Raw genomic sequence first — 25,485 nt, 5'->3', positions numbered from 1 at the left:
GACAGGTGCCCCTCCTCTGACTCTCTCTTAAGAGTAAGGAGGAATTGCTGCCAGAAACTTCCCAGAAATCTGTTCAGGAGTCTCAGTGACCCAACTGGCTTGGGCCTGTTTTCCCCTGAACCAATCATCAGGAAGAGGCACAGTGGGTGAGTCTTGGCTCCCAGAGGACATTTGGCAATGTTGGGAGATGTTCTTGGGTATCACAACTAGGGGAGGGTTAGTAGCATCTCATGGGTGGAAGTCAGGGATGCAGATAAATATCTTACAATGCCCAGGACAGACCCTCCCCCTCTCCACACACTACAGAAAATGATCTGTTCCAAATGCCAACATGCAGAGGTTGGGAAACCCTGAATTAGACTAATCACGCCCTCCCTGTCCCTGGGGCTTAATAGCTGGTAGGGAGTCACCTATAGTGTCAATTGCAAATTTTTTTCAGAATTTTTTTTGTCATTCCATTTGAGATGAAAATTTCAGAGAGGGTTTGTTTGTTGTGGCTTGGGTCACTTGCCCATTTCAAAGGCTAATAGAGTGCAAGGCACCCTGCGGGTGGTTGACCACTAGTTCCCTTACTGGAAGACTGGGATCCTAGGACAGGAAGTGGGAAGGGATGTTAAACAAGCAAAACAAAGCAAAAAAAGCCCACCTCAATTTCTCAAAGAATCTTTAGCTCTTGATGCTCCTGAAGGGGACAAGTTTCATGTCTTATCTGGAACCCCAGAAAACTGTGATGCATTTCCTCAGTGGTACTCCCCGCTAAGAAGAAAAAGGAGACATCCCAGAATGATATGGGAGGGGGAAAGCATGTAACAGCCCGGGATGATATGGGGTAAGGGTAGGTAGAGGAAGAGTAAAATTAACTTGATTTCAAAGATGGCTACCATCAAGTTCATCTCTTAAGGTATAGGGTCTACTCTTCCTTGAATCTGGACTGGCCTTGACCTTGTGTCTGTTTTGACCAATACCACATGGTAGAATTGATACTGGGCCATCTCTGGGCTTCCTGTCTCATCTTATCACCCTGAGCCACCATGGAAGGAGTGAGAGAGCCCTGGGACATCATCTTGGATGGCCAGCCAAGTGAAGATGGTGTCAACCCCAGGTGCCATCAGCCTGCAACTGCGTGAGAGACCCCAAGTGAGAACCACTCGGCTGAACCCTGTCAACCCACAGAAATGTGACTGATAATAACAAATTATTGTTTTTTTGTGTGTGTGTGGCAACATTTTATTTTTATTTTTTTGAATTTTATTATTTTTAAATTTTTTATTGGAGTTCAATTTGCCAACATTTAGCATAACACCCAGTGCTCATCCCAAGTGCCCCCCCCAGTGCCCATCACCCAGTCACCCCAACACCCCGCCCACCTCCCTTTCCACTACCCCTTGTTCGTTTCCCAGAGTTAGGAGTCTCTCATGTTCTGTCTCCCTCTCAAATATCAGTATATTTTCACTCATTTCCTCTCCTTTCCCTTTATTCCCTTTCACTATAAATTATTGTTTTTAAGCAACTGTGTGTTGAGGTGGTTTGTCCAGCATCCATTGATAGCCAAAACAACATATAAATACATACAAATATAAAATAAATACATATAATTAAGATTTTTCTGTTTTAATATTCACTGATATTAGATCAGAAGATGCCATGCTGTTGGTTTTGGAGATGGAGCATGTGCCATGAGCCAGGGAATTCAGCTGGTCTGTAGTAGCCAGAAAAAGCAAGGGAGTAGAATCTCCCCAAGAGCCTCTAGAAGGATGCTGTCTTGCCACCACTTGGATTTTAGTTCCATAAGACCCATTTTTTGGACTTACGACATCCAGAACTAAGATAATAATTTTGTGTTGCTTTAAGCCACTAAAGCTGTACTAATTTGTTAGAGCAGGCTGTAGGCAACTACTGCATCGCTGTACTGAGCATCATACACACGGGGTCTAAGGGCATTCTCCCAACCACCCTATGAGGCAGGTCCTATGACCATCTCCATTTTAGAATTGAGGAAGCTGGTAGTCAGAGGGATGAAGGGACTTCCTCAGGCCACACAGCTATTAAATGGCAGAGCCAGGGACATATTTTGGCCCTGCCATTTATGGTTATGCTCACAAATACCACTAGTATAGGATTTATGTGGACTTACGTGAACATCCAGACATCAGTCTATGCCTCGGCCATGTTGCCATCCCTTTTTTTAGTTGTTTGTTCCAGTGTTAACAGTGTGACTGCTGTGGCAGTCCCCAGCAGCCATAAGATGAAAACTGTAGTTTTGAAATGACAAGGGTCACTGACTCATTAGTCTTTATTGTTATTGGCACCCAAGTGTCTCATTTAATTAGATGACTTTCCCTTGGGACTTGGGGGGGCCAAATGTAAACCTGAGCTGGGATTCCAGCACTGCCATGCTACCAAGAACAAGTCCCGTTCCCTGGCTGAACCCACTTTCTCATCTGTAAAATGGGAATTATAAAAAGACGATTGAGTGTGCTAAAGGATGACAGGTGTCCTGCACTTTGTAAATGTTGGTTTTGTACCTTTCACCCCTTTCCCTCCTTGTCTTGAGTTTTCCAGCCAGCACCAGTGCCCATTGTCATCCCCTTCAGCCCACCATGGAGGACTGCCTGCGGTTTGGTGGATAGTTCCCTACATGCCTATGGCTTCCCACCTCCAGCATTCGTATTGCTGCCAACGGCCTGTGTGCTGGGGGTGCATGCAGCAGGTCACAGGGCGAGTGCCTGAGAGTTGAGGACGCTGGCCACCACCTTCCACCACTGAGAGATGGCCATTGTTCTTAAGTGACCTGGCTTCCTCGTTCCTGCACTAGAGAGACAATTCTGAAGGGTACTCCGCATCATCTCCCAGAGGTTCCCCACTGGGACTGGGCCCCCAGGTGTCCGTAAAGGGAACCAGCTCATTGATATGCCCTTTAATGGGGGTCCTTACTTCCCCACCTAACTTTCCCAAGTTCTTCCTGAGATCGGCTCCCAAGTACACCACTTGCATCTGGGGACAGCAACCATTTGCAGTTGCTGTCCGCAGTTCCTGGGTATTACCATTTGCCCAATCTCGTCTGCCCACCTTCCAGTTGCTAGCATCTGCCTTGTTCTGCATGAGTTTGTGTCTGTTTTCCCTCTGGTTGTTGGAGTTAAGCAGACTAGAAGTGCTGGAGAATTCATGCTCCCCCCCACCCCCCGGCATCCATCACCCACTTCCTGGGAGAAGATGCTGAATGGGATACCCCCTCTCCCTGGTCCCTCGCATGGGATAACTCTGAGGCATGTGTTCCACACTGGCGGGATTAAGTTCCAGTTGCCCACGGTAGTAATTGTCTTGATAACTTGCTTGATTTCGGTTGCCCTCCATTCCTCAGCTCACCTTCCTCTTCCCTATGGGGGTGTGTTTCATCTTCCAAATAAATGATTTGTCCTGGAATCTTTGTCTCAGGGTCTGCCTCTGGGGAAACCCCAACCAAGATACAAGCTCTGCTGTTGGGGGTTTCCAAACTAAGATACGGATTGGATTCCATCACTGTTTTGCCTTAAATCTCCCCAAAGAACAGGGTGGAACAAACTGCTCTTCAATGAAACAGCAGTCCTGTAGTAACCACATTTGGAGCCGAAGCTGGTGACTCTTATCCCCTGGGTGGAGGGACCTCATCTTTCCCGTGGCATTAAAAAGCCTCACACCCTACCCTTGGGCACATCATCGCCCCTCGTATTTCGTGTGAACTCCTTTGTTGCATTTCACTAAGTTACAGAAACACAGAGGAGGCTCTGTTGGTAGTTTTGGAAATGTCCCTTGGGTCTTTAGCCAGGGGCATCTCCTGTAACTATTTAGTTCCTTTCTCTGGATAGTCCCACACATTTCAATGTTGGCAGGGAAGAGCCAGGCTGGTTCAATGCTTTCACTTGCCAAAAAGAAATCTTGCAGAGTTGGCTGATGGGAAATCCCACAGCAACTACCCCCGACCACGACACTTATTTTCTAAATTTTCTAAATGTTCTAAATGTTCCTTCTTGCCTACTGGTGAGTATGGGGGATGTTTGCTAGTTGGGGCCCTCCTGCGTCTACTGCAATCTCCTCTGTCCCCAGCACCCTGCGTTCCCAGTGTGCAACCACCCAATCTTTATTTATTTTTTTATTTTTATTTTTATTTTTTTTATTTATGATAGTCACAGAGAGAGAGAGGCAGAGGCACAGGCAGAGGGAGAAGCAGGCCCCATGCACCGGGAGCCCGATGCAGGACTCGATCCCGGGTCTCCAGGATCGCGCCCTGGGCCAAAGACAGGCGCCAAACCGCTGCGCCACCCAGGGATCCCGCCAATCTTTAAATTGTCCCCATCCAGGAGGCTGCTGGGACACCCCACCCCGCAGAGCATGTGATTTAGCACCAGCCAACCAGAGAAGCTGAATACACTGGCCATCACAGTTGGCTCAGGGAGGGGCCTGCAGTACATCCGTGCAAGCGGAGCTCATCCAAGGATTTGTTTGATAGCTACCAGGAGGCAGCTCTCTTGCTCCCTTTGTGAGCTTGGAGTGTTTGGGACACTGACAAGTGAGGTGACTTACTGACATCTGAATTCAAAAGGAGCTATTTTTTTTCCTTCACCAAATACTGCCCCCTACTGTGTTATGTTGCATTTCCCTGGAGAGCAGATTCCTTAACAGTATTTTATTTGGTTTGTTTTATTTTTATTTTTTAAAAGTAGGCTCCACACCCAGTGTGGGGCCTGAACCCATGACCCTGAGATGGTGACCTGAGCCGAGATCAAGAGCCGGATGTTCAACCAACTGAGCCACTCAGAAGCCCCTCCTTAATGGTATTTTTGAGCAGAGTCTGTAACTTTCCCATCACTTCTTCTTGTTTTAAAAAAGCTCAGCCTAAAATAGTTCGAAAATCTGAGCAAATCCCTGATTTAAACCTTGTACTGCTCAGGATATCAGTTCAGCTGCTTTAATAGAAGCCAAAATAACTGGCTTGAATAAAATAAAAGCTTGATCCTCTCTCATGGAACAGTCCATGGCTTAGTGTCGGGTAGGCCATGGTGGGCCTACCTTGTCTGGGATTCAGATTCTTGCTATTTTATTGCTTAGCACCTTAACATGTGACTTCCACTTCGTGGACTAACAGTGCCACTGGAGCTCCTGCCATCATATCCATATTCCATCTTTTGAGTGAGAAAAGGAGAGGGGGAGGGCACATCTGTGCCTTCTTATTGCACAACCCAGAAGCTTGCAGTCACTGAGTAGGGGATGCAAACTCTGGTCTCCATCCTCCTCCTCCAGCCTGACAACTCTGCTCTGTGACCTGTGTAGACAGCATCAAAGGGCTCTCCTGCCTGCTGGCTTCTGATTGGGTTTGACCAGTGAGAGACACTGGCAGGAGATGGGAAGAAGGAAGCATAGTAGGTCTGGGTATTGAATCCCCAACTGTCCTGTTGGGCCACCAGGGGCTACGGTGTCCCTCAACTGAAGGTCACAGGTCCCTCAGAGTGCCTCTCCAGGGGTCCTCTTCTCTGCAGATTGGACACACCACTTCCTTCTTTGCCCCTTCGGGCCTAGGTGAGAACACCTCCTATTTCTGTCTTAGGGGCTAGAATGCCCCCCGTTACTACCTGGTGGTAACACACCCCCTGTTACTAGCCTGGGGGTGTTGTGGCAGCCCCGTGGGTTCCCTACCCCCCAGCCACACCTTTATAAACAGTTTGTTCCTAAAATTCTACCCCCGCTGGGGGAATCACCCCTGGCTGATGTGAGTCCTCTTTTTTTTTTTTTTTTTTAAAGATTTATTTATTTATTTATGATAGACAGAGAGAGAGAGAGAGAGAGAGAGAGAGGCAGAGACACAGGCAGAGGAAGAAGCAGGCCCCGTGCCGGGAGCCCGACGTAGGACCCGATCCCGGGACCCAAGGATAGCGCCCTCAGCCAAAGGCAGGTGCTAAACCGCCGAGCCACCCAGGGATCCCCTGATGTGAGTCCTCTTAACAATCCCAAGCAATAGATGCTTCTATCATCATCCCGATGTTACAGATGAGACATGAGGGACCGAGAGGTTAAGTGAGCCATCTAAGTCACAGAGCCACTCAATGGTGTCAGTGTTCGAACCAAGGCAGCCTGGCTCCAGAAACCACATTCTTCACCGTTTCATGAGACTTGGCTTCTTGGAAACGTGAGAAGGACCAGGTTGTGAATTAGCCCTCAGCCATGATTAACCTGCTAAGGGCCTCTGTTCCTCATATTTTTGGTGAAGGGGTCCGACCGGCCCAGGAGCTGCAAACCCAAATGCCTGCGAGGAGCCCAAAAGTGACACCAACAGGGAAGTGGGCTGGGTTGTTGCCTTTTTTACTTAAACATTTGGCCCTCAGGGCAGCCCGGGTGGCTCAGTGGTTTAGTGCTGCCTTCAGCCCAGGGCCTGATCCTGGAGACCCAGGATCGAGTCCCACATCAGGCTCCCTGCATGGAGCCTATTTCTCCCTCTGCCCCTCTCTCTCTCTCTCTGTGTCTCTCATGAATAAATAAATAAAATCTTAAAAAATAAAAAAATTAAACGTTTGGCCCTCTTGTCTAACTTTCCTTTCCCTGCTAGCATAGAAAACCAGGCACAGAGATAAATCATTTAGATGCTGCACTTGGCTGATGGTAACAGAGGCTTGACTCCAGTGGCTTAGACAAATTAGAGATGTATTTCTCTTACATAAAACCAGTCCGGAGGTCAGCATTCAAAGGGGCAGGGGGGGTACCTTCATGATGTTGTCGGGGATTCCGTTCCCTTCCATCTTTAGCACAGAACTTTCTTCCTCGGGGTCACAAAACGGCTACTTGTGCTCCAGCCATGTTTGCAATTACAAGGAAAATGAAGAAGACACCAAAGGCCTTTCTTGGAAGTCCCACCATCCACTGCAATTTCTAACACGTGTGACCACTTGACTGCAGCTCTCAGCACTATGGACGTTCTGGATGGAATAATTGTCTTCTGTTAACAGGGGGAGGCTTGTCCTGAGCCTTGGAGGATGTTTTGCAGCATCGCTGCCTCTACCCACTAGGTGTCAGTAGCACTCCCCCTCCCTAGGTGTGACGACCAAAAATCATCCCTAATGCAGAAACACTGGGACACTCACAGATTCCAGAGAAGCTGGGAAATGTGATTTTTTAAATATATCACCACCTCCCCATGTAAGAGTTTCTATTTGTGAGAAAAAAGAGGAGATTAGACATTTGGATGGTAAATAACTGTGTTTGTTCCAAGAGAACTTGTTCACTTTCCTCTTATTTCTACTAAAAGAGAAACCATCACCTAAGAGTGACGATTGGAGTCAGGGTGGGGACTGTGGCAAACTGAGAACAAAGACCCCAACTAAAGGGGGGGTTTCTTGCGGCTTTGTTATCGAAAGGGCCTACGGGACCAGAGTCACAAAAGCTTCTGATGTTTTCAAGAAAAGCTGGATGTCCAGATTTTTCCATGCAAACTCCCATTTCTAGGTATCGGCAACCAGTTCAATTTTTATAAAGATTTTTATGAGTGCGTTTGCCAGGATAATAGTTTGCAGTGACTGGTATACCTGACTTAAAATGCATGGATATATCAAACATATGCAAAAATCGAATCACATAACATCTCCGTATCCATCTTCAACAATTATCGATGTTTTACCAATCTCCTTTTTAAAAAAAATGATTTATTTATTCATGAAAGACACAAAGAGTGAAAGGCAGAGACACAGGCAGAGGGAGAAGCAGGCTCCCTGTGGGGAACCTGATGTGGGACTCGATCCCAGGGTCCTGAGCCAAAGGCAGACGCTCAACCACGGAACCACCCAGGCGTCCCTGCCAATTTCTTTTTTCAAAAAAGATTTTATTTTTAAGTAATCTCTCTACCCAACATGGGGCTCGAACTCATGACCCCGCGATCGTCATGATCAAGAGTCGTGCTCTCTTCTGACTGATCCAGCCAGGCGCTCCTCATTTTTATTCTCCCTCCCCTCAACTTATTCTTTCTTTGCTCAAGTATTTTAAAGCAAATCGCAGGGCTCTTGTCATTTAATCAGCAAATATTTGATGATCACATTTTTTAATGAATCACCACGCTGTTATCACACCTACCAAAGTCAACAACGGGATCTCAGTGTAGACCAGAGGATTTTATTTTTTATTTATTCATTCATTTTTTGTGTATTTCTTTATTGGAGTTCGATTTGCCAACATATAGTATAACACCCAGTGCTCCTCCCGTCAAGTGCCCCCCTCAGTGCCTGTCACCCAGTCACCCCATCGCCCTGCCCTAGGCCAGATGATTATATTTATTTGTTTTTAAAGACTTTATTTATTCACAAGAGACAGAGACACACACACACACACACACACACACACACACACAGAGGCACAGACACAGGCAGAGGGAGAAGCAGGCTCCATGCAGGGATCCCCAAGTGGGACTCGATCCTGGGTCTCCAGGATCAGGCCCTGGGCCAAGGCAGTGCTGAACCTCTGGGCCACCGGGCTGCCCAGACCAGACTAGATGATTTCAAGGGCCTTCTAGCTTTGCCATTCTACGCTTTAGTAACCCATCTCTTCCTTGTCTCCTGATCCTCTCCCTCTTCTCCCTCTGCCCCTCCTCTTACACAGACAGACACACAGACATACCTAGAAACACACGGGAGCACACAGACAAATGCACAAACACAGAAATACCACACGGACATCGCAGCACAGACACACACACACACACACACACACACACACCCTCCTCTACCACTTCTTGGGGAATAAAGCACACATCCTGGATTTAGACCCGCAAGCCCTTTAAACTGGGCTACAATCAGTGTCTGCCGGATTCCTACCCACATCCTGCTGTCTCCCTCTGTGCTGACAATTTTTCGACTCTGGTTCGCTCACCCAGGACTTCATTCTCTTTTGAGCAAAATGAGGAAAACGATTCCAATTTGCCTCTGATGATGCGGGTAAGGACGTCGTGGAGGGCTCGCACCCTCCTGGTGCAAGTCTTAAGGTGCTTACTAACCACAGCGACGGAGCAGCGGTGGGGAGGTGGTTAAGCCAAGAGGCCCAGGGAGGCCTGGCTGGTCTTCACCTCCTGATTCCAGATCATCTCAGACCCACGGCCCTCCCATCTCCGCAGCCTCCCGCTTACTGTCTATTAATACATGAAGATGTTTTGGCCGCCCGGCAGGGAAGAGGTTCAAAATCCAAATTCCCAACTCGGGCCATTAAGGGAGACAGATATGTTGCAGCCCGGTTCCTAAATTAGAAGATGATTTCTGGGTGTTTAATATCTCCCTTTATCTCTGTACCATTTCTGCTGCTGCTGACACAGCTCTGGGGCCCGGTTGGGGCCTGGGGTCAAGGGGAGGCCGGGCGATACATTCTTTAGGTGCGTCCCTGGAGATGTCCACAGAGGCCCCTGGCTCTTGCGGTGCTCTGCCCAGGACACTCCCAAAATATCCAGGGGACAGATGCTATTTTTGAGGAGGCCTCGTGGCCCCCACGTAATCTGGTTTCACTTTGAGCTTGCTTTTAAACAGCGCCTGTCTTGCCTTTCGTTCTTCCAGGAAACTTGGTTTCTCTTGGGGTTGCTTGAGTAAAATGTGAATTAGCTTCAGTTCTTCTGGCCTTTTCTGGAGAACCAAACCCTATTTTGATGTTTTTTTTTAAGGTTTTTTTTTTTTTTTTTTTTTTTTAACCCTTTGCTGTTTCTTTCCTATTATTGAGCAAGAGAGGACGATAGCTAGGTGCTTGAGATAAAAACTTCAGATGCCAGCTTTCAAAATCCTGTTCTTCCTGCGAGGGTATGAATTTATCATGCCCAAAGGTCGGTTTCTGGCCTGGAGTCAACAGAAAATGAGGCATTTTTTGTTCCTGTTGTTCTGCTGTCTTAAAGACATATTAGAAGTCGACACCCTTTGAAAGTAATTTCAGCTGTAAAATATCCTGAAGTTAAGAAGTGGCTGTTTGTATTTCCGAGAAGAGAGCGAGATAATAGTGAGGATAATGGTGATGATAGTAGGACTGTGTGCCTGGCACTATGCTGAGCTTGCACTGGCAAATACCACTTAATTATCTCCACGCTCCTGTGTACGATTGTTATCCCCACGATGAGGATCTCCACCTCTTCCAGGAAGCCCTCCCTGACTCCAGGCCAGTGCCCTTACTCTGTCCTTTGGGCCATTGGGGTGAGTGTTCTTCCCATGCTCTTTGAAATGACTTGATTTCATATCCTTGAGAGCAGAGCCCATGTCTTTCTTTTCTTTTTTTTTTTTTTAAAGACTTTATTTATTCATGAGAGACACAGAGAAAGAGAGAGAGGCAGAGACACAGGGAGAGGGAGAAGCAGGCTCCCTGCAGGGAGCCCGATGTGGGACTTGATCCCCAGATCCCGGGATCATGGCCTGAGCCAAAGGCAGACCCTCAACCACTGAGCCACCCAGGCATCTCCAGAGCCCAGGTCTTATTCGGCGTTTGTATCCTAAGGGACTAGCACATAGTAGGCGTATAGTTAATACCTGAATGAATCGAGTAAGACCCTGGGCAAATTAGCTAATTTCTCTGAGCTTCACATTTCTCCTCTCTAAAACTGGGCTAACAACAACAATAACAATAGTGAACATTTATTGAGACTTCATGTGACAGAGATGGCTGACTCTTCTCCCAATCCATTTCTTGCTAACAGACCCTGAATTTGTCCTGGGCAATAATGTGTCCCCCATACAGCTAAGGGAGAAGCAAGCAGAAATTGTTGGGTGGAGCGGATGGCAGGAATACGCCTTGCTTCCTTCTTCATTCTGCCTGGGATGTGGCCCTGATGGCTGGCACTCTGGCAGCTATTTTGGTTCATTTGGCAATCTTGACGCTGGTGGAGCAAAAAGGGTGTAGTCTAGGACTCTGATGACTGTTCATCATTCCAACTCAGGATACCACACCTTTTAATTTCTTAAGTACATGCACAGGGACAGGGAGGGGGAGATGAAGCTCTATCTTGTTTAAGTCACTTACTTGGGTTTTCTGGTTTATATAACCAAATCTTTTTTTGTTTGTTAAAGATTTTATTTGAGAGAGGGAGAGAGGCAGAGACACAGGCAGAGGGAGAAGCAGGCTCCATGCAGGGAGCCCAATGTGGGACTTGATCCTGGGACCCCAGGATCACACCCCTGACCAAAGACAGGCGCTAAACCGCTGAGCCACCCAGGGATCTCCTATATAGTCAAATCTAATTCTAACTGACAAGACTGGGTCAGGCCCCTGTTAAATGCTTATTATGCATTCAGTTAATCCTCACAATGGCACTTTTAGACAGGTGTCATTCTTATCACGTTTATTTTATAGATGAAGGGACAGAGGCTCAAAGGGATTTGAAGTAGGCTTTCTGCCTCCAGAGCCTGGATTCGTGGCTCCTCCATTAAGCTGCTGGTGTTCCTAAGACCTTGTGATGGTTGTGGGAGTGCTGTGGACGCTGTAAATCACTGAACTCCTATTCACTCTCTCCCTCACCTACTCATTCACATATTAATTCCTTTATTTAGTCAACATTTACAGGGAGCCAACTCAATAGAGGTATGTCAGACTTAGGTGACATGAAACACGGAGATGGTTGTCTGCCCTCCAGGAGCTCCTCAGTGTGAGGTTCTATTATTATTACCTTTCAGGAACAGAGAGCAGGCCAGGGTACCCTATATAGTGATGTGCTGAACCACCCGTCAGGGACCATCTACATAAGCCATAACATAAAACCATATCATTCCCCTTAGAGTTGGGCGGTCTGTGACTTGCACAATTGTATGTGGCAGCCCTGCTAGTGACGAAATTGGGATATAATTCCTAGTCCCTGGGCTCCAATCGGGATGCCTTTGCATAGGCTCCCTGCAATATCTTGGTTTATTCCCAGACCCCTTTTACTGTTTGTTGATGTTGGTCTGTCTTTCATGCTAGAGGCATTTCTCAGATGTCAGGGACTCGTTGGACCTCTATTCATTTTTGAGAAGGAGGCACTAAAAACTGTTTGGAAGCTCCATGTGTTTTGCTGTAATGTGGCTGGGCTGTGAGCCAGCTTCTTCATCCTGGGACCCGAATGTCATTATCTATCAGTCTTTTTGCTGAGAGGTCCACTTCCACCTCTCCATAGAGGATTCTCTGGGGTTCCTGCTGGAGCCAGGCTGCCTGTGTTCTGGAAGCAGAACGAGGGAAGGGAGCTGGGTCTGACCATTTTGTTTCTAGCTCCTGGCCTCATTCCTAGCTTCTGCAATGTCTGACATCCCTAATGCCCACCTCCTCTCTATCCCAAAGTCTCCAGAAGGTAGTCCCCAGACCTCTGCCAGGGGGAGAGGCAGTCACCTGGCTGCATAGCTGGCAAAGGGGATCAAGAGCCTTCTTATGTCAACTTCCAGCTAGGCTCCTATGCTCAGTCCCGTCCTTCAGAGGCATCTGGTGCCACCAAGACATTTTTTTAAATGGAAGACGTGAGTTATTAAATACAACATTTAAATGCAATTTGACATTCATTTAGTGGGAGCAAAAGAAATGACCATGAAAGAATGTTCAAAATTCAAATAAAAAAATTTTTATCCCTAAAAGTATTTCATTTTTTTCTAAACTTAAGGAAAAATGATTATATAGATAATAAGGTAATTGAAGCCTTAATTTTTATATTACTTATTTCTCTTTTTAATTTTTATTTATTTTTATTTTTTTTAAGATTTTATGTATGTATGTATGTATTTATTTATTTATTTTAAGATTTTACTTATTTATTCATGAGAGACACACATTATTCATAATGTAGAGGTAGAGACATAGGCAAAGGGAGAAGCAGGCTCCATGCAGGGAGCCTGATGCGGAACTCGATCCCAGAACTCTGGGAACATGAACTGAGCCAAAGGCAGACACTCAGCCACTGAGCCACCCATGACTCTGAGTAGGCATGGGGCCCCAACTTGGAATCCATGTGGGATCTGTCCTTGTTATTCTGTGTAAGTCATGTCACTTCTTCCTGGCTGCCCCCAATACAGACTCAAGAGCCCAACTGCATACTTGACGTTGCCAGATAGATGTTTTACTGACCCCTCAACCTTAACATGCCCTCCTCTGGAATGCACCTCCATCCCAAGCCAACCCTAGGGCCCTTCCCTAGGCTTCCCAGCTCAGTCACCACTGTCACGACCTGTATGTGAGCCAGAGATCAGGCTCCCATCTTCCCTTGACTTCACTGCCTCTTCTGGTGCCACATCCAACCCACAGATTCCAACCTGGAACTGTCTTTGAAGCCTGCTTGCTCCACACCAGCTCCACCACCAGCTCCAGGTCCAGTCCACCTTCTCTCTCCTGTAGCTCATGGTCCAGCCTCCTAATTGGTCTCCATGTTTCCATCTTGCTTTCCTCCAACAAAATTCTCCAAATGGTAGCAAGATGTTCTTAAAATGTGAATTGGATCATGTTCTCCTTTTGAATGTCTTCCTGCTGGATTTGGACTCGAGACTAGACTCCTAAACAGTGGTCGACAAGGCTCTGTAGCATCTGGCCACCACCTGTCCCATGTCGTCTTTTCCAGGCACACTTGGAATCCACCCCCTCAACTTTTTTTTTTCTTTTACCTTGGGGCCTTTTGTATATGCCGTTTCCTCCAGCAATGGGTTACTAAACCCCTGCAGATCCTTCTAATGTATTTTTTGCATATATGAGCAAAGACTAACCTATATTCTTTTCCCCTCCACCCTCCTAAAATGTTACAGATGAGTACATGCTATACACATGGTTCTGCACGTTGTTTTGTTTTCTTAGGAAACCCAGGCATGAGTTTTACTTGCCAGTTCATATACAGCCACCTCTTTCTTTTATACCAGGGAACACTATATTGTGCAGATGGACTGTCATTTTTTTTTCTACCTTTTTTCGATAGATTGTCCCCCCTTCTTTGCTATTAAAAACAACATATAGTGAATAATATATATATGTCATTTAGCATATGTATGAATTAACCTGTAATTTAAGTTCCTAAAAGCAGGGGCAGCTGGGTGGGTCAGTGGTTGAGCATCTGCCTTCGGCTCAGATGGTGATCCCAGGTCCTGCTTCTCCCTCTGCCTGTGTCTCTGCCTCTCTCTCTGTGTCTCTCATGAATAAATAAATAAATTTTTTTTAAATTAAAAAATAAATTCCCAAAAGCAGAATTGCTAGTGTAGCAGGTAAGGGCATTTTAAATTTAATGAATACTGCCACTTTTTTTTTTTTTAAGGGGAATTGCTGATTTTCTGATACCAATACTGTGGATTGTCAAACTAGGATTTTTGTTAATCTAATGGCTGGGGGTGGGGGTGGGGGGAACGATATCTCATTTCTCTCATAATGCATGAAATTAAACATCTTTTCATATGCTTACAGCCATTCATTTTTCCTTCTCTGTGAATAATCTTTTTTGCCTATTTTCCTACCAAGTTGTTCATTTTATTCTTATTTATTGGAACACTTTGTATATTAAGTAAATTAGCCCTTTGTGATTAACCCAAATTAGCCCAATTTGTCTCTTGGCATTTAATCTAGTAAGGTTATTTTTAGCCATAAAGATCATTTTTAAAACATTCTTATGCTGTTAAATTTATCTATTTTTCATTTTAGGACATTTGGGCTTTGTTTCGTTATTAAAAAGGTCTCTTACAGTCTGAAGTTATAAAAGACTTATACCAGTTTTATATTACTACATTTGTGGTTTCACTTTATATGTTTAAGTCTATGATCTACTGGGAGTTGGTCCTGGTTTAGGTGTGAAGTAGGGATTCATATTTATTTATTTATTTATTTATTTATTTATTTATTTATTTAGTCCCTTAGGACTATATGACTGTTTCTTATCCTTCCTTCTTGGTTTAAATGTCACTTCCTCTCTGACCATCCTAGTCAAATTATTTTCCATCTCAGCCCATTGTCTGTGGCTTTCACAAAATTTACTGTAATTTGTAGTTTTAAAAACATTTCTTCTTCTTCTTCTTCTTTCTTCTTCTTCTTCTTCTTCTTCTTCTTCTTCTTCTTCTTCTTCTTCCTTCTTTCTTCTCCTCCTCTTCCTCTTCCTCCTCCTCCTCCTCCTCTCCTTCTTCTTCTTCTTCTTCTTCTTCTTCTTCTTCTTCTTCTTCTTCTTCTTCTTCTTCTTCTTCTTTTTCTTCTTCTTCTTTTCTTCTTTCTTCTTCTCTCTCACTAAGATGTCAGCTCCTTGAGGAGCTGTCTTGTTCACCAACACATCCCCAGCAGCTTGCATAGTAGGTGTTTGTGGTGGTTGTGGTGTTTTTGCCTTCCGGCATCTGTTGTTCCTTCTTCTGGCATTATCACCCCAGTTTTCCTTTGGGCAGAACCACACCTCCACTGTTTCTCGTCCACCTGGTTTAGGAGTGGAGATTCCACCTCTGGCTTCAGGGAGTGGGTGTGAGCAATCAGTGGTCCCCTCCCTGGCAACAGTGATTGGCTGAGGTGGCCACGTGACCCCAACTCAACCAATGAGATAAAACCTCGCGACTGACAGGCATTATTAAGAGGGAAGCATCATCACCAGAAAATTCCTACCAGTGTTTCCTGCTGCCTTTGACTTTATGGGACAAAGGCAGCAGCCTCCTCACCCGGAGGAAAAAAAAACAAAGAAAATTAAAGGAAAAATCCTATGCAAGGCAACTTTGGTCTCTCTTCTGTTGATCTTAAAAAACAAAAGAATATTGTAATTCCACATCTGGAGGGCTTTTGGTGGTTTAGTTAAAGAGAAGCGTTCATTTCTTTAACCCAACAAATTTTCTTGAGCACTTAAAAAGTGCAAGACTTGAACTAAATTCTGGGACTGGCCTCAATTCCTGATGGTGATTTTCTGCAGATACAATGTGCTTCTAGAAACTTTTTTGAAAATAACATACATTAGGGACGCCTACCCAGGGACGCCTTATTCAATAGCTGAGCATCTGTCTTCAGCTCAGGTCGTGATCCCAGGGTCCTGGGATCCAGTCCTGCATCCGGGTCCCCGCGGGGAGCCTGCTTCTCCCTCTCCCTGTGTCTCTGCCTCTCTCTGTGTGTCTCTCATAAATAAATAACATCTTAAAAAAATAACATACATTAGAATTTTTTTAAAATTTTTTATTTATTCATGATAATCACAGAGAGAGAGACAGAGGCAGAGACACAGGCAGAGGGAGAAGCAGGCTCCATGCACCCGGAGCCCGACGTGGGATTCGATCCCGGGTCTCCAGGATCATGCCCTGGGCCAAAGGCAGGCGCCAAACCGCTGCGCCACCCAGGGATCCCTAGAATTTTAAAATAGAAGAGAATATAAAAGCAAAAAAAGAAAGTTCAAATAATCCTTACTGACATTTAAAAAATAACACGAGCAATATGTATACATGGTTAGAAAAGTGACATCATTCAAAAAGGTTCAAAAAAATAGCACTCGGGTATAAACATCCTCAAATTCAGGGAATTAAAATAATTTAAAATAATTAACCTTTTTTAGGCTCATAGATTCCCTTATTAACAGTTTCCTGTGGCTGCCTGTAGAAAACTTTTATGCATATATAAGAACATTTATGTGTATATGCCAAAATATTGCTTTGCTTTTTTTTTAAGATTTTATTTATTTATTCATGAGAGAGAGAGAGAGAGAAAAGCAGGCTCCCTGCATGGAGCCCGATGTGGGACTTGATCCCTGGACAGGGATCATGCCCTGAGCCCTGAGCCAAAGGCAGACGCTCAACTGCTGAGCTACCCAGGCATCCCGCTTTGCTTTTAATTTACAAAAGTCATTACAATGTTCATTCTGTTCTGCTCCTTTGTTTTTTTCATTTAATAATGTGGGTAGAAAAATGGACAAGGGATATGCACACACAGTTCATGGAGAAGGAAATACAAATTGCTCATAAACATATGAAAGGATGTTCAACCTCCTTTATAATAAGAAAAATGCAAATTAAAAGTACACAGAGAGATCGTTTCTCACCTATCAGATTGGCAAAAATCCAAGTCAGATAACACCTTGTGCTGGCAAGACTGCAGGACAAACAGCGCTCCTGTACCTGTTGGTGGAAGTGGAAATTGGCACAATCCTATGGCAATTGGACCATATCTATCAAAGTGACAAATACATATATCTTCTGAAAATGTATCCTTCAGATAATCTTGCTCAAGTACAAAATGACATAGGCTGGGATTGTGTTTAGAATAGAAGTTTTTATAAGGGAAGCCCCGTGAGGGCAGGGATCCTCTTGCTCTTGCTCACCCCTGTGTGAGCTCTGACAACAGTCCCTTGAAAAGAGCAGATATTACAGAGACAACACTCACTCAACATCCCTATGATCTCTGCCTTCCCCAGCCTCCCTTGCAATTAGGTTCAAACTGTGTGGCTCATTTCTGCCTAATGGGATGTACAGAAGTGATGTAAGCCACTGCCAGCCTAGAGTTTAAAAACTGCCACGAGACCTCTAGCTCTCTTTGCCTGCTGTGTCCATCTCCAAGATCACCTGTTCCAGATGGCAGAGCAACAAGGTGAAGGGTAGTCAGTCTGCATCATAATATGAAAGCAAGAATAAACCTTTGCTGTATGGAGTCACTGTGATTTGGGAGTCTGCTGCTGCAGCCTATCCTATTCCATCCTGACTAAACTGTGGGTGCTCAATACACACTCATAGAGTAAGTGTGTGCTACAATGAGTGTGCTTGCACACAGAGCTGGACTGATGAGAGTAATTGTAGGCTGAGTTTTCAACCATGTTGCTGGGTCTCAAAGTACATATTTACCATCTTGGTAGGTAGTGCAAATGGTCCTTCAGAATGTTTGCCCCAATTTACACTCTTGCCAATGGGTGTAAAGGTAAGTAACACATGTAGTTCCTACTCTGTTCTGGGTGCTATAGCAGGTGTTTTGTACAAAACATGACATAAACTTGCCCTCACCACAGCCCTACGGTGGCAGGTGCTATTACTGATAGCATTTAACAGATAAGGAAACGGCAGCACTGGGAAGCTAAATAACTTGCCCAAGGCCACACAGCTAGTGAGATGGGGAGTGTTTTTAAAATGACAAATTCCTAATATTCTACTTCTTCAAATTAATTGGCCAAGGCCCAGGAATCTGCATTTCTAAAATACTACCCATATGCAATCATAGCCAGCTTGAGGAATCAGAGCCTGGAGAACTTATGTGAAAGTTGCCAAAGAAGGGTGCTTGGGTGGCTCAGTTGGTGGGTGTCCAACTTTTGATCATGACGCAGGTCTTGATCTCAGGGTCTAGAGTGCAAGCCCTGCTTTGGGGTCTACCCTGGGCATGAAGATTACTTGAAAAAAAAAAAAAAGGTGCCAAAGAATGGTTTTGTGAAAGTAGCTATGTTACAAGGGCACCCAGGGCAAGGTATCTTCCTTTAGTTGGTTTTAAGTATATATTGAAAGTAGGCATTAAGCATGTTTGTATTGAAAAGGAATAACCTGATATAAGTGAATCAAAGCTGTGTACTTCTATGTGTTCTTTTTTTTTAAATGATTTATTCCATGTATATATTTTATGGACTTTTCCAAGACAGACCAATTTCTTTAGAGGTATGAATATAATTTGAATATCATTTCATCTGCGTGGTCCAGAGACATGAGACAGAAATACAAGGTTCATTTTCCCACAGAAGCCTGAGTTAAGGTGGTGGCCCTACATCATTGCAGAGCCTTGGGTCAGAGGCTTGGATCCCTAACTTATTGCTCCTTCAGCAGCCAGCTGAAGGAGCAACCCAAAAACCCAAAAACCAAATGGCTGACCACCATGTTTGTTTTCCCAGGTTCTGCTCACATCTCATTGGCCATACCTCAGTCACATGCCCACTTTGGTGAAAAGGAGGCTGGGAAATGTAGTCTTCATTCTGAGCAGCCATGGGCTTCTGTCATTATAAAAGGGCTAAACTGATCTTGGGGGTCAACTCTCAGACTCTACCACTGGAGGCATTATTAAAGAGTTCAGGATTTCGATTATTTCTACCAAGTAGATTACTCATTCCCAATAACAGCCACTATGCCATATGGTTTCAGAATTTCAGCTGACCATGACTGCCAATTTCAGGAGGCCTCACTTGGCTGGTTGTGGGGTTTGTGGTATGCCTTATGGTCGTATCATGCAATAAGCACATGTGGGTTCTCAAACTAATCAACAGTAACAGATTAGAGCCAACAATGTTTATTTTTAAATCTTTCCTCAAGGGTGTCATCCTCAGTGTCAGTAGAGAGCTTAATATTTGCTGATTATGTAAGAAGTTGCACGCAGAAAATTAAGATTACTTTTGGTTCCCAATTTATCATCTCTTTCAACAATGTTTTAATGTCACGGATATATTGGCATCTACGGAGTACCCTGATCACCTGCTCCTAATTCTAGCTCTAGCTCTAGTATTAACAGAGTTCCTCCCCCCATCCACACACCCCGCCAACCTGAATACAACTTTATCCCAAATAAGGCTCCTTACTAAGTCCTAGGGACTCGGCTGGGTGGTAACTTACCTGTTTGTTTTTGCCTACCTAGCATCCCTTTCCTCCTTCTCTGATCATAGGATCACAGTTTTCTTAATTAGAGAGGAAGATAAACCACGAGCAACTCCTAACTCTGGGAAATAAACAAAGGGTTGCAGAAGGGGAGGCGGGTGGGGGGATGGGGTAACTGGGTGACCAGCACTAAGGAGCATTTGATGGGATGAGCTCTGAGTGTTATACTATATGTTGACAAATTGAATTCAAATAAAAAAAAAAAAGCACAAACAAAAAGCACCACAGTTTTCTTATAAAGTACCCCTCCTTCTTCTTCAGTCCACACACACAGATTAGATGGAGCTCAGACCACTTCTGGACTTAAATAGGGGCATGGGATCTACGGCTGGCCAATCAGTGTATTCCATCCTCCCGGGCCACAGTGATTGGTTCAGGGAGAGACATGTGATCTGTGGCAACCAATGAGACTCAATTCCGACCCATTGGCAGGAGGAGTTCTTTAGCAGCTGGATTTGAAGCTAGTGCACCTGGGTTTAGAGCTGCTGGTGTCCACCTTTGCCATCTTTTATTCATTCCTTCATTCAGCAAGTACTTTGAGCACCTACTACCTGCTCAGCGGTGTTCTAGGCCCTGAGGCTACAACAGTAAAGAAACAAACAAAAATATCAGATAAATGCTTGCCTTCAAGGAGCTAATATTCTAATGGGGATACAGACAATAAAGAAATATGTAGGGGGCACCTGGGTGGCTCAGTGGTTGAGAGTCTGCCTTTGACTCAGGGCGTGATCCCAGGGTCCTGGGATCCAGTCCCACACAGGGCTCCCCACAGGGAGCCTGCTTATCCCTCTGCCTATGTCTCTGCCTCTCTCTGTGTGTCTCTTATGAATAAATAAACAAAATCTTAAAAAAAAAAGCAGTAATATGTTCGAGGGTAATAGGTGATGAGGAAAAAAATGCAGGATGAGGGGACAGGAGAATGAAGAACTGCTATTTTATATGGGATGTTCTGGGAAGAACTCCTTGAGTAAGTACTATTTAAGCAGACACCTTGGGGAGTGTGCAAGTGTGCAAACTACCATGTTTCTATCTCCAGGAAGGGCATCACAGGTGGAGAGAATGGCAAGTGGGAAGTCCCTCAGGCAGGAGCTGTGTTTGAAGAGTAACAGAAATCATTGTGGCTAGAGCAGGGAGTGCAAGAGGTCAAGAGAAGAAGGAGCTGACTATGACAGGCCTGGTGGGTCAGGACGAAGATCGAAGACTTATCTGGGACCCACAAGGGACCCATCGAAGAAGTGAGAGCAGGAGAGGAAACTGAAGAGATCTGCACTTCAGAAAACTCACTCTGGCTACATAGTGGGAGGCAGATGGGGGTTTGAAATGTCAGTTGGGAGGTGCCTTGGGGGAAGCCTCTGAAATGAGCCATCTGCATCGTGTATGTCCCCTGCTGCCTGCACCTTGTCTACTGAATGTTTTTCTTTAAATGAGCACATTAATTTTACCTAAGTGTGTTTAGTTTCAATGGAAACATTTTAACTCTACTGAATCATCAACTCAGGTAAGGGTCAGCTGCAATACCCCCCCCCCCCCCCGCCCCGCCCAATCTCCCTGGGCTGTTAAAAACACAGGTTTATTTCTCATGCATGTTTCACATTGGTTGCAAGTTGGGGGCAGCTGGGCTGCAGCTCTGGTGCATGTGTCCTCTTTACCCTGGGATTCGGTGGCGGCAGCAGCCAGCCCATCCCTGACCCATCCCCACATGGCTGGCTGTCAGAGCTTCTGCTTGGAAGCTCAACTCCCATTCTGTCGGTCAAAGGATGTCACACAGCCAAACCTGAAGTCAGGGAGAGTCACCAGGGAACTGCTGGTAGGAAGAACTAATAACTATTGACAATAATACAATCTACCGCATCTATTATAAATGGAAAACCAACAACACTTGCCCTCAGTAGAAGGTGGCCACAAGAAAATAAATATTATGAAAACATTTACTTTATTAAATTGTGGCCAAATAACCTTGCCATCTGAAGGCTCTAAGGCTTGCTCTCCTTTCCTTAGAAAGGGAGATGGGCAAGCCCTAGAAAGTCATTAAAGACCCAGCAGCATCAATGGGACACCGTTGCCTCGAGATAACCAGAAAGATGGAAAGAAAATATACCCATTAAAATCCTCCCGTGAAGCATGGTTCCTACTTGGTCCACACTTTGTAAGACTCTACTTTAGAATAACCCGGGGGGAGGGGGGGTTGAAGGAGACACACGGCTCGAGGGAGGGATGATAATGAAAGCCACGCGCTTGTGTGTGTGTGTGTGTCGGGGGGTGCGCTTGCTGTGTTGCACAATTTCATGTATGGCCTCCCACCCCCGGCCCCACCTGAAATTGTGCAACCTAACGGGCCTGGAGACGATTTCCGTGGGTTACCTCACTTAATCCTCACCTGCGCTCTGCCAGGTGGGCAGCATCATCTCCCTTTTCCAGCTGAGAAAACTGGGATCCCGAGAGGCTCAGCCCTCGCTCAAGGCCTCAAGGCCGCAGCTGGAGTGGACCAGGACCTGTGGCTCCCAGGCGCCTGCAGTACCGGCGGCCTGACGTGTAGTTTCAGGGTTGGCCACTTGGTGTCACTCTGTCCAAACCGTGGGAAGACGGCCCGGCGGTGCGGGGCGATGTGCTGGGGACTCGATGGAGCAGGGGGCAAACTGATCCCGGGGTCGGGAGGGCCCCCCCATCCCGACCTCCCTCCTGTCGCTCTTGCGTGTGCAGAATTCCTTCCTGTTCCGTGTGTGCCTGTCGCGCGTGGAGAAAGAACTGGGTCCCGCTCTGTGTACACCCCGAGCTAAGAGCTTGCCGGGCATCAGCTCCCACAAGCCTGCTGGCACCCTTATGGTCTTCCCATCTCAGATCGCAGGGAGCGCAGGCGGAGAGAGTTGGAACACGTGCTCAGCTAGGCAGGGGCCCAAGGCAACTTGATTTGAACCCAGATCTGGGTTAGAAGCTTAGGGTGTTGATGCCTAGCAAGTGCATGGTAGGAGGGGCTGTATTCATTCTCACTTTCTCATGGACTGTGTTTCCAACCAGCAGACCTCAGACTCCATCATGTTTTTGGCAATGAAAACCATCTGACTATTCAGGGACTTGCATGTTTTGGGGGGGTTTTGTTGTTGTTTGATGTAGAAGTTAGTTTTCCTCTGACTACTACCAAAACGAAAAACAAAACAAAACCCAAAAAACCAATCAAAAAACCCCTAACCCACTGAGGATCTACTTTTAAAGAATTTTTAAACTTTTAGAAGAATTTTTAAATTTTTAAACATCATAAAGCCATCTGAGTAAAAAGGAGAAAAGAAACGTCACTCCTAGCTCACATCAGCCACCCAGAGATAAACGCTGCTGACACTTTGAAGCACATCCTTCCAGACATTTCTCTCTTTCTCTCACCAATCAATGCATTAAACATGTTTAAAAATAAATTTAAAAAATATTCACATGAGAAATAATTTAAAGGGTACTGGAAGATTTAAAGTGGATAATCTCCTTCTAGTCCCCAGCCTTCCTGTTCCCCAGCTCCAAAACTCCAAGCTCCCTCCCCAGAAGCCATCCTGGTTTTGTTTCTTGGGGATCATTACAGAGATTTACAGAATGTAGATAAGCAAATAGGTACATGGATTCTTGTAGTTGTTTCTTTAAATAGAAGCATACGACACACCCTGTTCTGCACTAGTTTTCTTTCTTTTTTTTTTTTTAAACTTAACAATATACCTTGGAGATCTTTCCAGATCAGCAGTAGGAGAGCATTCTTCACATATCCCATTGTCTGAATATAATCATTTATCTAACCAGCCCCTGGTGATAGTCATGTTGGCGATTCCAGTCTCTTGCTGAGGCAAACAATGCGGCAATTAGTATTCCTTTCACAGGAGCCTTTCCATGTATGTGGATCTATTTCTGCAAGATAAATCCTTAGTCACTGATCAACCCAGTCATAGGGCAAGTGCATTTTAAAATTTTGACACTTATTGTCTAAATGCTTACTAAGATCATACCTACCAATTGACATTCAGATCAGCAACCTACGTGAGCACTGGTTTCCCCACACTCTAGCCAAGGCCAACGATTATCAGACTTCTTCATCTTTGCCTTGCAGATGGGGATGAAGGTATTCACGAAGTTCTAATCTGCACGGTCTTTCCTTTTATGTTCAATTCAAAATTTAAAAATATATCTAAAGGCCATTTGTATTTATTCTCTGGTAGCAAAGCATTCATGTCCTTTGCCTGTCTTTCTGTCTTTATTCATCTGCAAGAGCTCTTTATACACTAAGAAAATTGAGGTCTTTGTTTCCCTATAGGTTACAAATGTAGATTTATCACACTGAAAGGGGATCCCACTGTGCACAATGTTTTTGAGGCCTGTGGTTATCTGACAATATATTGTGGATCCCTTTCCATATCAGTAAATACGCCATGGCAACACAATTATTTGATACTTCTTTACATTTCACCCTGGGTGCATTGGAAGCTCACCGAACATAAAAGACTACGGATTTATGTGAACACAAGTGTCGGAGAGGAGGATTACAAAGCATCCAGTATGCACCATCTATTTATGTCTGTTACTTAATTTTAATCTTCCGTGGTGAAGTAACATCATTCCTGACTTACAGATGGGGACCTGAGGTCCATAAGGGGTGTGGGATTTGTCTAAGGTCTCCCTGCTGGTCTGTGGAGGAGCTAAGGTTCAAATCCATGTCAGTTTGTCTCCTGGGCCTTGTCTGCCACCTTCCATTTCCTTCAATCCCTACATCCTCAACCAGCCTTGAGGAAGGTGGCTCTGGGACAAGTGTCCATCCTCCCTCCCACAGTTCCGGGCAGGGGAGTATCATGCAGTTTAGGGACAAGGCCACCGGGAGGCGCCAGGGACACATCACTTGGTTAGTGCGTGTGGTGCTGGGAACAGGCTGGGTCCAGGCATCCTGGAATGGGACAGTCCTGGAAGCTGGGATGGCTCAGAGCCAGAGGGAATGTCTCCTGCCACCCCCAAGGCAGTGTCCTCAGCCTTGATCTCCCTCGAGGGAACCAGGGCTGGCAGCCCCAGGGCCTCCCACATGTCTGGCCTCAACTCAGCCCCTCTGGGAGTTTGGATTCCTGTTGACCAGAAATCCTGCATAATAATCCTTTGCTGTGGGGGGTCTGTCCTGTGTGTTGGAGGATGTTTAACAGCATCCCTGGCCTCTACCTACTAGAGGCCACATAATGGTGGCACCTACCCTCAAGTTGTGACAGACCAAAATATCTCTAGATATTGCCAAATCTAGACATTGCCAAATGGCCCTTGGTTGTAAACCCCTGCTGCGGACCCACGGGGCCCAAGCAGGTCACACCAGTGACCGAAGCCGGTAAGAATAGTTCCCGTGCAGAGAGCTGACATGTAGGAACTTATTAATGTCCTGGAAGGTGGGGACTGATACCATCTCTGCTTTGTGGAGGAGGAAACTGAGGCCCAGAGAGATTTAGTGACTTGCCCTAGGCCACACAACCAGTAGATACTGGAACCAGGGCTTGAATCCATGTCGTCTGTCTCTGGCCTCTGTGCCCTGAACCACTGTACTTTCTAATGCATTGCTCATGGGTCAGATTTGCAGGAATATCCTGTACTTTCACAAAGAAAGACCTCTTATCCTTGTTTCTTCTTTACCTATTTTCATTTTCCCACTTTTGATGGAGACTTACATACAAGAGATTTTTCATTCTCCTTGTGATCGTACTATGAGAAAAACACCAGCACAAATTGTAATGATACCTGGCAGCTGACACCCAACCTCAACATCAGGGATGCATTGGAGAGTAAGGGGGCTGAGGTGTCCCAGAGGGTGCAGCCCCATCAGTCCTGGTACTTGGTTTCCTAGTACATGCACTGGCCTGATTTTTTAAAGGAAGCCAGAAATCTAGATTTCTAACATGAACTTTTCTAATTTTTATATAATGGCAATTAATTTAAAATACTTAAACCCCTGTAACAGCCA

The 25,485-nt window shown here is 45.4% G+C and overlaps 1 long non-coding RNA gene across 1 annotated transcript in view; it reads right to left on the bottom strand.

Annotated features, from left to right (window-relative positions):
- Nucleotides 1-6,702: 6,702 nt before the first annotated feature.
- Nucleotides 6,703-25,485, bottom strand: part of LOC111092134 — a 30,792-nt gene continuing 12,009 nt past the window's right edge. The window contains exons 2-4 of the long non-coding RNA XR_005377973.1: nucleotides 23,223-23,408; nucleotides 16,952-17,027; nucleotides 6,703-6,944 (exon numbers count right to left, since the gene is read on the bottom strand). This is a non-coding gene — a long non-coding RNA (uncharacterized LOC111092134). The remainder of the gene's footprint in view (nucleotides 6,945-16,951; nucleotides 17,028-23,222; nucleotides 23,409-25,485) is intronic.

The sequence above is a fragment of the Canis lupus genome, chromosome 24, assembly GCF_011100685.1.
Source record: "Canis lupus familiaris isolate Mischka breed German Shepherd chromosome 24, alternate assembly UU_Cfam_GSD_1.0, whole genome shotgun sequence".
NCBI lineage: Eukaryota > Metazoa > Chordata > Mammalia > Carnivora > Canidae > Canis > Canis lupus.
The sequence above is the reverse complement of the archived record's forward strand: the minus strand, read 5'-3'. Positions and strand labels throughout refer to the sequence as shown.